General features: G+C 40.8%; 1 protein-coding gene across 2 annotated transcripts in view; it reads left to right on the forward strand.

The window, feature by feature from the left end:
* LOC310902056 (small membrane A-kinase anchor protein) overlaps window positions 1-13,499 on the forward strand; it is a 74,432-nt gene that overhangs the window by 18,641 nt on the left and 42,292 nt on the right. Inside the window, exon 5 of one of the 2 annotated variants that reach the window (XR_014586426.1) lies at window positions 9,779-11,499. The exons of the other annotated variant lie outside the window; for it this stretch is intronic. The gene's annotated coding sequence lies outside the window, so the exon portion shown is untranslated. Of the gene's footprint in view, window positions 1-9,778; window positions 11,500-13,499 lie in introns of those variants that run through there. 2 annotated transcript variants of the gene reach the window in all.

Raw genomic sequence — 13,499 nt, forward strand, 5'->3', positions numbered from 1 at the left:
ATGTTGGCCCCTAATTGCTCTCTAACATCACTCTGATAGCACCAGGACTTTGCGTACACACATAGCAGAACTATAGACCCTAATCTAGTTCCTAATTGGTGAGAGTTGTTAGATTTGTGTAAATTAAAAGCAATGTTTTATTTTCAAACTGCATTTTGTGGGCTCCCTAGTCATGCTTACAGGGGTCTGGAAACATGGCCAGCTTTCATGTGATCATAATATTAATGTAGCTTCTTCCTGTCACTATCTTATATTCAGAGCATCTAATATTATACTTCTGATGTGTATCTTTTAAAAATAGTTAAGATTGTAATATTCCTGAGGCTAGAAGGAGAGCGGCAAAGCAAAAGCATTGCTAGCTAATTGCAGGTTATTTCTTCTAGTTCAGTATACCATGACAACAAACTTGAACAGGACCACTTGGTTTAGAAGTATAAGTAGAGAGAGCTCTTAATAAATATTTTTTCTAGCCCTGGATTTTTGGACTTGGAAGATAAATATATTTTTCAGTACACTGACTATACCACTACAAAATATATAGCATAGTTTAGCTTTCCAGCAATGATTTCTGTTTCCCAGCTGTTTTAGGTCATTGGTTCAACATATAACAAGACGAACGTACCAAGTATAAACACCTTTTTAATGCTGTACATCATGTTGCCTTGTTTCTGAGTTCTGTTTCAGTTTGAATTGTTTAATCTTGATACTGAGAAAGCAGGACACCAAAATAGACTGTACTGACTAATTATCCAGGTACTTAGAAAGCCCCAGTTAATTTTGTAAAGAGAAATGTGTCCAAAATCTTATGTTAATAACAGGTATAGTTTATTGCCTTGGAAAATCCACTCTGTATCTTAAATTGGATTACTGCTGGATTCAGAAGGATGAAAAACATTGCTGAAGTGTATCAGCTTATTCGTGGCCCGTAGGGGAGTTGCGTGCTGTGGAGAAGCAGGTGTCTCCCTTCACTAGGAGCGCTTCCCATTACAGGAACAGGATTCGGAGTGACAAATGGATGCTTGCAGGATTCTAAAAAGCTCTGCTTCCTCCTACTTTACATCCTCTTTCAACAACCTTTTGGCAAGATGAGGCCAAATAATGTTTATATGGGTTTTTGCCATGTAAGTACAAAACTCAACTTTTCTCAAGTAAGTTTATTTTGTGAGACTACAGCTTTTTGATGATAATTTAAAAATTCATTATTTTTTTTCTCCCTGTTCCTTTCCTCTTCATTATAGAATGGGGTGTAGTGATAAAACCATGCAAATTTCTTCCAAGCTTACTGCATTCAAATAATTCCTGTACCTGTCTGGTTCAGAGCCATTTATTTACTCTCCTTTCTGGCTCCTGGCCTCCAAACCTACAGTAGAATGGCAGAACCTCGAGAGGTGCACAACCCCCCCATCTTACAGACCAAGTAATAGAGCAGTGAGGATGTTGGGGTATTTTTCAGAGGTAACTGTGGCATCACTGTTGGCTAAGTTGGTCCAAGTCAAGTGAATCGTGAAGCCTGGGAGGTGCCATCATGTTGGTGGACTTGTGGATGAAGCTGTTGGTCTCTCTTGATTTTTCAACCCTGAGCTGCCCACAGCAAAGAAGATCATAGAATCATTAACGTTGGAAAAGACCTCCAAGACCATCTTGTCCAGCTGTCCCAAAAACTTGTGGCAGGAGCCAGGAACTAAAGCCTGTAGCAGAGGATGGTTTTGATCCATTGACCCCTGGGTTATGGGCCCAGCACACTTCCACTGCACTGCTCTGCTCTTCCAGACAAATTATGGTGGGTAATAAGCAAAGAAAAACTAAACCCAGCAAATTACAGTAGACACTGTCAGAGCTCAACATAAAATAACGTTGTGGGCATTTTTGTGGAACAGTAGGTTGAGAACGGCAGGGATAGCCAGGCACTGTCTGAAGGCCCTGAAGGAGGGCTAAGCAGCTGGCAGCAGTACAGAACAATCGCTCCTGTCGTGTGGTTTCTAGTTGGGTAGGTCCGGAACTGTAGAAGGAAAGAAGCACTTTGAAAGGGACAGTGATGATGCATTATCCACCCTTGTCAAAGCAAGAGGTGATTCATATTTTCTAGTATTTGGGAGGAGTAATTCTTCCAGAACTGTAGCACGCTTTGGTCTAAAACCAAGTGTCTGCCCACATAGGTTATTCTGCAGTAGCTCTTCGCTAATGTTTTATTCTGACAGAGTGGCTGCAGTTCATCTTCTTGACAAGTGGCACCGAGTCTCTGCTGTTAGTAGGCCGCTTTGTGACAATGTTCTTGAAGTAGTTGAAGTAGCGTTGTGGTTTGTTTTGTTTTGTTTTGTTTTTTTTATCGTGTGATAGTTTTTTGCTCTAGGGATGGAAATTGAATTTCCAATTGGCTGTGGGAAAGGGATCGCTTGGTGACAAGCAGCTTCAGAAAAACGGTCAGACTGTAAAATCTTTGGCTCTCTGTGCGATCAGATTAGGTGTCGACAGCATTCCTTTGGGGTGATGTGAAGTCTCAGGGAAAGCACCATGGCAGGTTTTTATGAAAATCACAAAGGGGAGTTTAAAGAGGGAAAATCCTGGGTGAATCTTTGTACCGGTGTGCTCAGAGTAGAGGTGTTGTTTTGAGGGACAACGCTGGGCTTGCCTCTGTCGTGACAGTCCCATTTCAAGCCACATAACCTGAACTTTGCAGTAGGGATCCCTATTGCACACCAGTACGTTGGCTCTACAGAAAAGGTGCACTATGGTAAACTATAATGATGTGGAGGGAGGAGGAAAAAAGAGCTTCAGACAGAATATTGCCGACTGCTCTTGGAGCCAATTCACCTCCTGGAATAGTACTTTCAAAAGCAAATGTATTTCCATTATTGGTGCATTCCCACTGAAGTGCTTAAGACATCTCAAGCCTGTCGTTGAGCCCTGTGGTAGGGGACGTGGCTTGTCAGAGGCACCCGCCTGGACAGATCCTCCTGCTATGCCAGCGTGTGCCTTCAGTGGGAACCTGGCATAGTCAAGGAGGATGTAGCGAGTCAAGGCCAGCCAAGCTCCGCTACCCTATAACTGCATTTTAAACATATACAAATTTCCTGTAGCTACCTTTTCTTTTCTTTAGAGTTTTCATCACTTTGCAGAATCAGGAAGTTATACTGCATACCTTGTGGTTTTGCAGAGATGTTCCTAACCTGCTTAAGTCACTGTGCTATATTTTACAGGTTTTTTGTTCTGACATTGTGTGCGCGTATACCTACTGTCATCCAGTCTTTATGTGTTATACGCACAACAATGTTTTTTGTTTTGGTTTGGTTTTGGTTGTTGTTGGGTTTTTTGTGCCAATATTTTAATTCATTCTGGAAGGATGATTTTTGTTGCCTGTTCTGTCCTGTCTCAAAGGTGGGGATGCTTCCTCCTAATTTGGATTTTGCTGATTGCTGCTTAAGACAAAATCTGTGCACAGTAACTTTTCTTAATTTTCCTTTACGTTGCTTCTTCATTTTACCATGTACCCAATGGGAGTGGAATAATTTGGGGTGTAGTTAATTAGGATATAGTGTTCTGTATATCTAAATACTTTAGTTTTAGGAGTACTTACTGACTTGCCAGTTGCAAGGCAGTGGGAGAGGCAGTTTTCCTGGGAAATGTATTCAGAGTATCATCAGAAGCTGCAGGAAGATGAGGCTGTTTGTGTCCTTGCAGTGTCACAGTTGCCCACAAAGATCACGTCCAGAAGCCGGAAGCATGTACTAGCTTCTAACCTGCCTCTCACCATCTTATGGACAGAAAAGTCTCAAATGTTCATACAAATTGGTCTCAAACCATTGCATAGCTTTGTTTTAAAAGTTAGCTGTGAATCAAAGTGTGAATTAGAGTAACACAAAGGTTGCTGCTTCTAATTTCTTACTGCTACTGTCAGGATTAAGAATAGTTACTGCAGCCAGAGGCACCTCTCGAGACCTCAGCATTTCATTTCCTACCAAGAGGAAAGGAAAATCTTCCATAAGACTATTTCAATGACTGTGCCATTGCGATAGGGTTGTCCTAATTTCATTGTGAAATCTTCAGTGGGAAATGGAAGCTCTTTTACGCTTGGCTATTTCATTGAGGTTATTTTCATTAGTGCCTTCTTGTGATAACGATCCAAACGTGTTTGCGTGGCATGTTTAAAAAGGATGCACATGCTAAATAACTAATATACAGATATCCTATATACAAATCAAAATCCTGAGATCTAACATTTTTGTTTTTAACAGGGAAATAATCAGATTCATTTCTGATATTATACTAACAAAATGCTGTTATCTTCAATCATTTGTGAATTATTTGAAATTGTGTTTGTATTTCTTTGTATGGTACTTCATGGGTCTCTACCATCATTAGTGCAACTCAAAGTGGGCTTTTGGCATCTGTACTTCTCAAGGGATGCTTGGTCAACAGTTTCCAAACAGGGTTGTTTAGGGCTTTGAACAACACAGGAGTAAAACTGACAGAATTTTACTCTCTAACCATAGTTTAATATAAATTATGGCCTGCTCTGGGCTGAACTCTTAACCACGAAGAAGACTTGGGGTAACGCTAAACTCCAGGCTTCCTCCAAAAGCCACTCCCTCAGCTGTAGGTTTATGTGCAGTCAGGCTTTCCCTTAATCCCAAATAGGGGAATTCCGAAAAAGCATACAAAATATCCAGCCAGAAACTGAACTTTGAACAGCCAAATTCCAGTGTCTTGCTGACAGTGAGAGGGAGTGAAACTTCATTTTTGTTAACAGATGTGACCAAGCCAAATGGAAGCTGGGTAAGCACAGATATACAGGGAACTCCAACCAGAAATCCAGATTCCTGGTTTCTCAATAGCAGATCAGGTGAACGTTTGTGTGCTTGCATCCAATCAGCCATGTAGCTTTCCTGGTATTCCCAGCTAAACTTCTGGGATGAAATGCATTTATTTGTAGTCATCTTTGTCGTGTGCTGAAGGAAGATACCGTAATGGCAATATTCTCTTACATTCTTTCCGTACGTATAGAATGAAGATTTCTTGAGTATTTTAACACAACTGAAGTCTGGAATCGAAGGCTTTCATCTCACTTACAAAATAATGGTCATGAAATTCAGATTCCAGCCCATGATTTTGTCATCTAGTCCAAGGGGTTTTTATTCATTGTTTCACTGTTTGCTTAAATACCACCATCTGGACAGACAAAAGAAAGAATCTTTCTGTAACTTTTTTTCTTTAAAATAACGCCAATGACTCTTCCAGTTATTCAAGCTGTCCAAGCATTATTGGAAAATGTTAGATATTAAAAAATATTACTCATTAAATAACAAATGTTTTTTTCAAAAAAAAAAATTACAAAACACTCTTTAATATTGAGTGTGGGGCATGTTGGAAGTCTTGTGAGCTGGGCCACCTATGAGCCACCACATTAGGGAAGACTTAAAAATGAACTGGAAGAAAGGATGAAAATATTCTTCCTACCTGGTGAGTAAGGCTATACCATCTTCTTATTGCCCCATATAATACATAATTACATATTCCATGTTAGATTATAATATTTTAGCATAACTATCCTGTAGCTTGAGAGTATGTTTGTTCAGGAGAAAAGAAATGCAGAATTTAGAAGGCTTCCAAATGTTTTTGGTTGGTTGAAGAACAATGCAATTAGAATTACAATGCAAAATAAATTCACAATACAGACAGGTAAAAGGCATGAAGGACCAAAAGAATCTGGTGTTCCAAACCATGTAGCTGTACTTTTGCAGGAGAGATTTGGTGTTAGGGATTAGCAAGGCTTAGGCAGCTCTGGAAACTCAGAAATGCAGATGCTTGCGAGTGGCACCTGTATGTTAGATGTAACCCTCTAAAATGTCTAGGCTCCCCAGGGTCATGGCACTGACCTGCCAGAGTACAAGAAGCATTTGGACAATGCTCTGAGAAGTAGGGGTTGATTTTGGGGTGGTCCTGTGCAGACCCAGGAGTTGGACCCAGTGATCCTTGTGGGTCTCTTCCAACTCAGGATTTTCTATGGTTCTATTTCAAATTTATTTTTGAATTTACTCTTTAAATGTTATCATGGTTTTGGTTTAAAAAGTTATTTTCAGACGTGTCTTTTTGGAAAATACTGATCCCTTGTATCTAAACTGTAATTTACAATAGAGAGCCGCCTAGGAATGGCAGGAGACTTTCAGTGGTGCTGATCCATGAAAATGTCAAAATGTCACCTTCTCACGCCCCAAAAGAGAAGTTACCAAGTTACTTATTCTCCTGAAGAGAATCCTGTTTGAGACAGATTTGCCCGATTTCACAAAAACAACTATTTTAGGTGAAAGAGTTATCTCATGGATTCATTACACTTTTTCCACATGACTGGTATTTTCTGTAGGATATTTGAAAACTTGCATTCTGTGGAGAATGTCAAATGCATACTGTGAAGAATATAAAATACACTACTCTCCAAACAGAATAAATTTAAAGCCAGATGCCTCAGCACAGTGGGATGGCCAGGGGAAGGAGGGCTCCTCTACATTTAATAAATACTTATTTTTCTATCATAATTTCAGTAATATTCAAAAACATTAGTAGTACAGGGGCTCTGACTCTCATTTGCACATTAATGTCACACATCCTTGACTTTTGCTTCATTTTCACAAGTTTTTAGGAAAGCTAGTGTTGATGAAGTTTCTTTTACTGTTTTTTTGGTTGGTTACTTTTGTTGTAATAGGTATATCGCTTTTATAGAAGAAAATTTGGTCTTTATTTTTGCAGGAAGCTGGCTGCAAGCACCTGCATATCTTTGTTCTAGTAACTCTGGAAACATTCACGGAAATTGCATTAAGTGAGGAGTGTCTAATCTTAATCTGGTCGTGGACAGAATGTGAAATAAAAGGTCTGAATGTGGTTTCAGTTAGAGAGGCAATACGGGGATGTACGAGAGCTGTTGCTGCTGACTGACAGCTGTCCGATTTGGCTTCCTGTTATCACCCTGTCATATTTGCACAGATGGATGAGAGCTGATCTAGACATGAAAACTTTATGCTTCAGCTTAAGAAAGGGACTAGAGGTCATTCTTGAATTATTTCCTTTGAGCTTAACTGTTCCTAGTTCAATTTTTCAGTTTCATGCCTGTTTCAACTTGTTTAGTGCCCTTGAACAGGTGAAACACACAGAAAACAGTGCTCTGAAAGACAAGGTTTTAAATCACTTCACTGCTTTCAAACAGCAGCTCTGCCTCCTGGAGTTTGCAGGAAACAACCAACAAGTGTTGCAGCCACAAGAAGCAAAGACATAGCTGTCAAAATATAGAGTTGAGGGTTTGTTTGTTGTTTTTTTTTTTTTTTAATGTCCATGTAGGTAGTAGTAAGTCTTGTCTAATAGGATTCTGTTGTTCTGCCTGCAGGGCAGGACAGTTCCCAGGCTTGGGGATCGGTGAGCTCTCCTGCCACCTTCCCCTTTCATGTCAGCTTTGCACCGCAATGCTGGCTGCCGACTGCTGAAACAGGCCACAAGGTCATTGTTATTTTGCCTGCCTGCCTTGTTTCTCTTGCTCTACCATCTCCTGCCGGCTACAAGAAGGTTGTCCTCAGCGTGTTCCTAGCCAGGTTTTCCACTGCTTGTGAGAAGCAGAGCCAGCAGAAGTTCTCCTTCGTGCAGCCCACCCAAATGACCTAGTTAAAAATCTCGCTTGTTTGCAAGCCTGCTGGCAAAGATGTTTGTGGGCACTTTTACAGGTAGAACCCACCGCTCCCCCTCAAAGAGGGCCCTGCCATCCAGGAACCAAAGCTGCCTGTAGCCAGCTGCTGACCCAAGAAATAGCGAAGGGGGAGTTCACAGCACTTCTTTCTCTTACTGCTTCCCCCATCAGAAGAGAGCCTTGTTCTGCCTACAAAAGCCTTATAAAAATGTAATTGTCTTCAACTGGTTAAATGAAACTTTAATGCTTCTTTTAAATAGACCGTGTATGGGTTGGTGTCATGTCTAGGACAGTGCAGAAAATATGTGGGCCAAATATCTATGGGGACTCAGGTCCTTGTCTGCATGTGGTGGCATATTTGGGAATGAGGCTGGCTTTTGAGAGCCAGGTTCCTTGCTGCAGAAGTACTAACTGCGTTGGCTTGCCTTTGATATGTGCATTGTACAGCAGGGACAGTTTTGCCTCTGTGTGGAGGAGCAGAAAGAGCGAAGCGTGAAGCTTGTGTAGAGGGGTTCAGCCAGCTCGGGCTGATTCAGCCTCACCAGCTCTAGCGAGAGAAGTTCAAGTGCTCGGCCCTGGTCAGCCGACTTGCAGGCGTGCATCCAGCTTCTTGCTGGTGCATCATCGCCATTGCTGCCACGTTAAATAGGTTACGTTTAGCTCAGAGGTGTCCATCTAGTCTGTAGTTGCATATTGTACTTACAAGAAGCTTTAGCTTCTCATTGTGAATATGTAGCATACTGTATGGTTACAGGAGCTCAGTCTCCAGGGATGCAGATTGCCACCCTTTCTGCCATCACAGTGGAGATGTGACGGGCCTAATACAGGTAATTATAAAACTGCAGGATAAAAAAGCTCTGTGTGTGTGCTGGAGATGTTGGTGTTTGCTGTAAGCTTGTGGAGAAGGTGTTGCTAAATCTCTGACCAAGATCCACAGCAGTGCTGCCAGGGAACAATTGGCCTCTGAACCAGAACTTGGGTCCGTGGGAGCGGATCTGGGAAAGCCTCGTGAAGGCTGCATGGCCAAAAGCGAGTAATCACATTTTGTTCTAACTAAGCTCCTTCTGAATCACAGTCACAAGAAATTCGTGGAACCAATTTTTGGTTGTTTTTCAACTAAAGATCTGAGGTTTAGTAGTATCTGATCCAAACAACAGTTACCAAAGGTTGTGTTCTACCTTCTGTAGATGTAATTTACTTTGATCTCCACTGTTAAAAAAAAAAAAAAAAAAAAAGACAAAGGATTGCTGTATATGACTGTGAGGCAGTAACAGTTGAATGCAGGTTTAGGCAAGTGAGTTCATGTACAAGTGGGAGATATAAAGTGGACAGTGGACAGCTATTTTTAAATAAATATAAGTAAATGAATCAATTAAGAAGTTTTTAGTGAGGATAAAGTAGTAAAAAGATAGGTCTGTCTTTTCTGGATACTTTTTTTCCCTGGAACCTGAGAATTTCTGTGCAGGTTTGTTTTTTGGTTGGTTGGCTTTATTTGTTTTTGTTGGTTGGTGTTTGTTTAAGATAGTATTTTGATAGCAGATAAAATTTTTGACAGAAGTGAAGAACCCTAAGAAGAAGCGCAAATGCGACTATCATTTTGTGGCAACTAGAGCTTGTGTCTACATCAGAGCTGGCTGATAAGCAAAGTTGAGGTAGTTGTTTGGGGACAAGAAGGGTAAGATGCTCTTAGAAATTAGAAGATAAATCTGCGAGGATGCTTTGACACTTCCAGTTTTGATAACATATCCAGTTTTAATAAGATATGGAAAAAATAAAAATAAAAAAAAACATCAGTACAAAAGAATAGATTAATAGATGAGAAAGCCACAAGTTATATATTAAAGCTAACAAATAAATGGTGAGACGAGTGGTCTGAGAATATTTCAGAGACAATACTGTGGTCTCAAAAGAGAATATTTTGGGCAACCACCTTCTGTATCTCCCTAGAAAAACAGAGTAACCATAAAAGCAGTATTCTGCCTGAATGGGTGCCAGGTAAGAACTTTCTCTAAATATAATCATAATTAAAAAAAAAAAAAAAGGTTAAATTTGATTTATTGAATCTTGGCAAGCAGCCTTGTGAAGACTCAAGTGCACAACATCTGTCTGCAGGTACATGTACAAGATTCTGATGCTGCATCTCTGTGTTGTGATATGGCTTTAAACAAATGCTTCTGCACTGGGAAAAGCCTATTTTTAATGCACTCTTGGAATCGTTCCAGTCTAGAAGGAAAATAATTATGATAAAGTTATGCTGATGGCAGTTGGAGTAACGCTGCTCTTTAGTACCTCTGGCCATATGCTGGTTATTGCTGGAGTCCTGTGGATTCTTCTTCATCTTTCTGGGTAATTGAAGAACCGAGTATGAAGACTCATACCCAGAAACTGATAACCTGATTCCCGAGAGATGATGTATCCGCAAGCTAGTAAGTACAGTCAGATTTTGTGATGCTGACTTAAAGGCAGCAAGCCCTGTCGTACAGTGCTCTGTAGTAAATGTTTTCACCAGCACAAATGCAGGATAAAAGACAATGATTTCCTCTGAAGTATTACTATATTAAAATATCACAAGTGGAAAAGGCTCTCAAACCCCAAATGAATGAGAAGATTTATAGGAATTGAGTTGGCATAGTTCTAAAGCTTCAAGCTTCCCAAGTAATCCATGCAGGAACGTCATTTCACACGCTGTTCCACCCAGTGATGTGTGAGCAATGGAACTGAAACCAGCCAGGGAGGTGAAACTTCAGTGTGGCATAGTAGGTATCACCCGCAGTGGCGCAGGAGGAGGAGGTTTCTCTGCTGCTGGACGAGCACCTAGGCTGCGCTGCCCCACATGACAGCGGCGGCGTACAGTAGGCAGCTGAGCTCAGCCCGCAGGCATCTGCGTGACGTGGGACCACCTGGCGCCGCGCTGCAACCTGATGCTATAATGCGTGACAGCCAGGTGTTCGGTTTTGCTGTTTCATATGTCAGCCTCGCCGAACTTGACGAATAACGACATGAAAAATGGTGACGAATGTGCTGGCAGGAGAGAGGATCGCCGTTTGACTAAAATCAGAATAAGCTTCTCATGCAGAGGTGCCCGTGCTACAGTGCACAGAAAGCCTTTGCTGTGTGCTCTTGTGCAGGGTGTTTAAGAAGGAGCATTATTTCAGAATGCTCCGTAACAATTGCAGCACTATCTCCCCCATGTTACTGTTCAGCTAGCAAGGTAATCGCTTTTCTCTATTGTTAAAAACTGATGAGGAACATAATAAGAATAAAAACACCAGACAATATCTCTGCAGGAAAAGCCCAAATATTCTTAACTTCAAGCTATTAGCTAGGTCCTGACTAACTATACATTGCATTGCTATGTTTTCAGATCACTGATGCAACTGATTGAGTTTAATTTACTTTAAAACACCTTTTAGTCTTGGCAAAGAACAAACCTTTTCCAGAATTTTGAATTTAAGCATTTTTATGGTAGAGGAACTCAAAGTTTTGCAAATGCCTCTTCATACCATGCTGTATCGGGGAAGATAAAGTCACTTTGTTTTTGCTATATCTGATCAAATCATCCAATTCCTTTAAATTGCAATCGTTATATTGAAATATGTAGAAGCAGACCTTCCTTCGCACATGACTAGTTTGCAATGAGCACATTACGCTTTTTGTGATTTCAGTGTGTTGTTCTGTTTGTGTTGTTGTTGTCTCCCAAGCTGCCTCTTCTAAGTTCTGTGGAAGCTGTCTACCAAGCAATGCCTCCATAATGCTTTCCAGGATGCTCTTCCCATACAATTGCATATCTTTATGGGCTTTTGTTAGTTTTACTGCTGAAACATGGAACATTGATTGCATTTCCTGTCAAAAAGTATTATTATTATTATTATATTATTATTTGTCGTCTAACCAGGTCTCACAAAGATCATGAGGCATAGGTCAGGAGTAACAGGAAAGACAGTGATGAGCCCGGGCTCATCCTTCTTTGCCTTTCCACAGCTCAGATTCATTCAAGCTAAACCGTTTCAGTGCTCAAAGAGGGATTGCCTTTACTTTTAAGGACTCAAGACAGTATGATAAATATAATTGAAAAGCAACAGGTTTGAAATTAAATCTGGCTATTGACTTCTAGTGAAAGACGTTTCTATGGGGATGCAAGATAATAGCTGTTTGGATACATAATTAGATTGTGAGAGAGCAGCGATAGATAGCTTTTAGGTTAAGAACTGATGCGTCACAGGTTGACTCATGGGCACTAAGCTATTTTATTGTCTCTGGAAGCTGTACAAATATGAAACCATGCATAATGTGAATTATGGCCACTTCTGAAGAAAATAACGTCTTTCCTGCAGCCTCTGAATGAGCTTCAGCAGTCAAGGCTGGTGAATGACAGACAAATTTACATCCAAAGTGCTGCAAAGCTCATTGCCAATCTTCTCACCCCATCTACAGAGGGGTTCAAGTCTTGTTGTCTACATTTCTGAGTACCAAAATATAGGCAGTAGAACACCCTTTGTAATATTTCTTCATACCTCAAGTTCACCCTGTCCAGCCATCAAAGAGAATGATTCAGCTTAATTTGTCAATACAAGCAGTAATTATTTGCAGTAGCTTCTATTTGCACTTCTCCTCTGCTTTTTTTCCACCAGATTACTTCAGCAGATGCTGGCACTATCATTTATTTTGTGATTATTTAGAAAAGCCAAGCATGAACAGAGCTGTACTTCATGCTATGCAAATTCAGAAGCTGGCCTGTAGCCCTAACTTCTTCCTTTGGATCTTGTCAGGGCTTTTATAAGCTAAACAGGAGAGAGAATTGGAGCTTTAGTGTTTCCAGAGCTTGTTAACATTTTATTGTATTGATTCAAAACCTGCAACACACGCATTTCAGGGGAGAGTTATGGTCTTACTGTTTGCTGGGGAAGACTGCACGGAAAAGCAGATGCAGCAACCTGAGTGATTTACTGAGCAGTTCTTCTCCATGTGTCTTATTAAATCAACGTATAGATAGATAGCTGTGATGCTAAGAGACATACTGTTGCTGTAAGTGCAATTCTTGGGATGAAGCTAACATGCCAGATAACTCAGATTGTTAAAACAGATAATTAAGGTTCATAGTGACATTTTTTTGCTAAATTACATAGGCATAGTGCTTTGTGAAATAAACTTGTCATGTAGTTTCTAATTAGTCTTTCTCTACCTACTCTTCCCTAACTTTTTTATTTTTATTCACAAAAGTTTTAAATGGAGTTGGGATCATTTGGATATTATATTTGCCCAGTTCTACCCTTAATAACACCCTGCTTTGTTTTGCTGGATCTTTAACAAAATGTGACTGCGTGGACTGAACTGTCCAAGCCTAGTTTCAGGCTGATTTCTCTTTTTTTTTTTTTTTTTTTAAGACATTTAGCCAAAAGAGCTCATTCGTGTCCAAGAATGAGTCAATTCAATAATCTCCCTGATTTAAAATTTAAAAAATAAAAAATAACCACAATGACCAACAACTACAGAAAACAAACCTAGATTCTATCGAATTGCGGAAAAAAAGGTACCTGAAACTATGAATGTGCTTGGCCTCTAGCTGTCCCTTTGAGATCTGCTCACATTTAGCAAAACCATACATCTGTGAAAAATTTCATCTGCCATACACCTGGTGGTGCTGACCTGTGTCAGCTGTTAGACTCCCTGTGGGCTGCACGTGAACGCTGGAAGCTCTGCCCCCCACCACGGGGCGAGCTGAAGCCAGGCAGGGGCAGGAGGGTGATGCTGCGGCAGGGCTGTCCCCCCAGCAGGGCTGGGGTGCAGGAAGCACTCAAAGGTGCTGCCCAAGCCTCTGGGACCCGAGCCTTGG

The sequence above is a fragment of the Anser anser genome, assembly GCF_964211835.1.
Source record: "Anser anser genome assembly, chromosome: 6".
NCBI classification, from domain to species: domain Eukaryota; kingdom Metazoa; phylum Chordata; class Aves; order Anseriformes; family Anatidae; genus Anser; species Anser anser.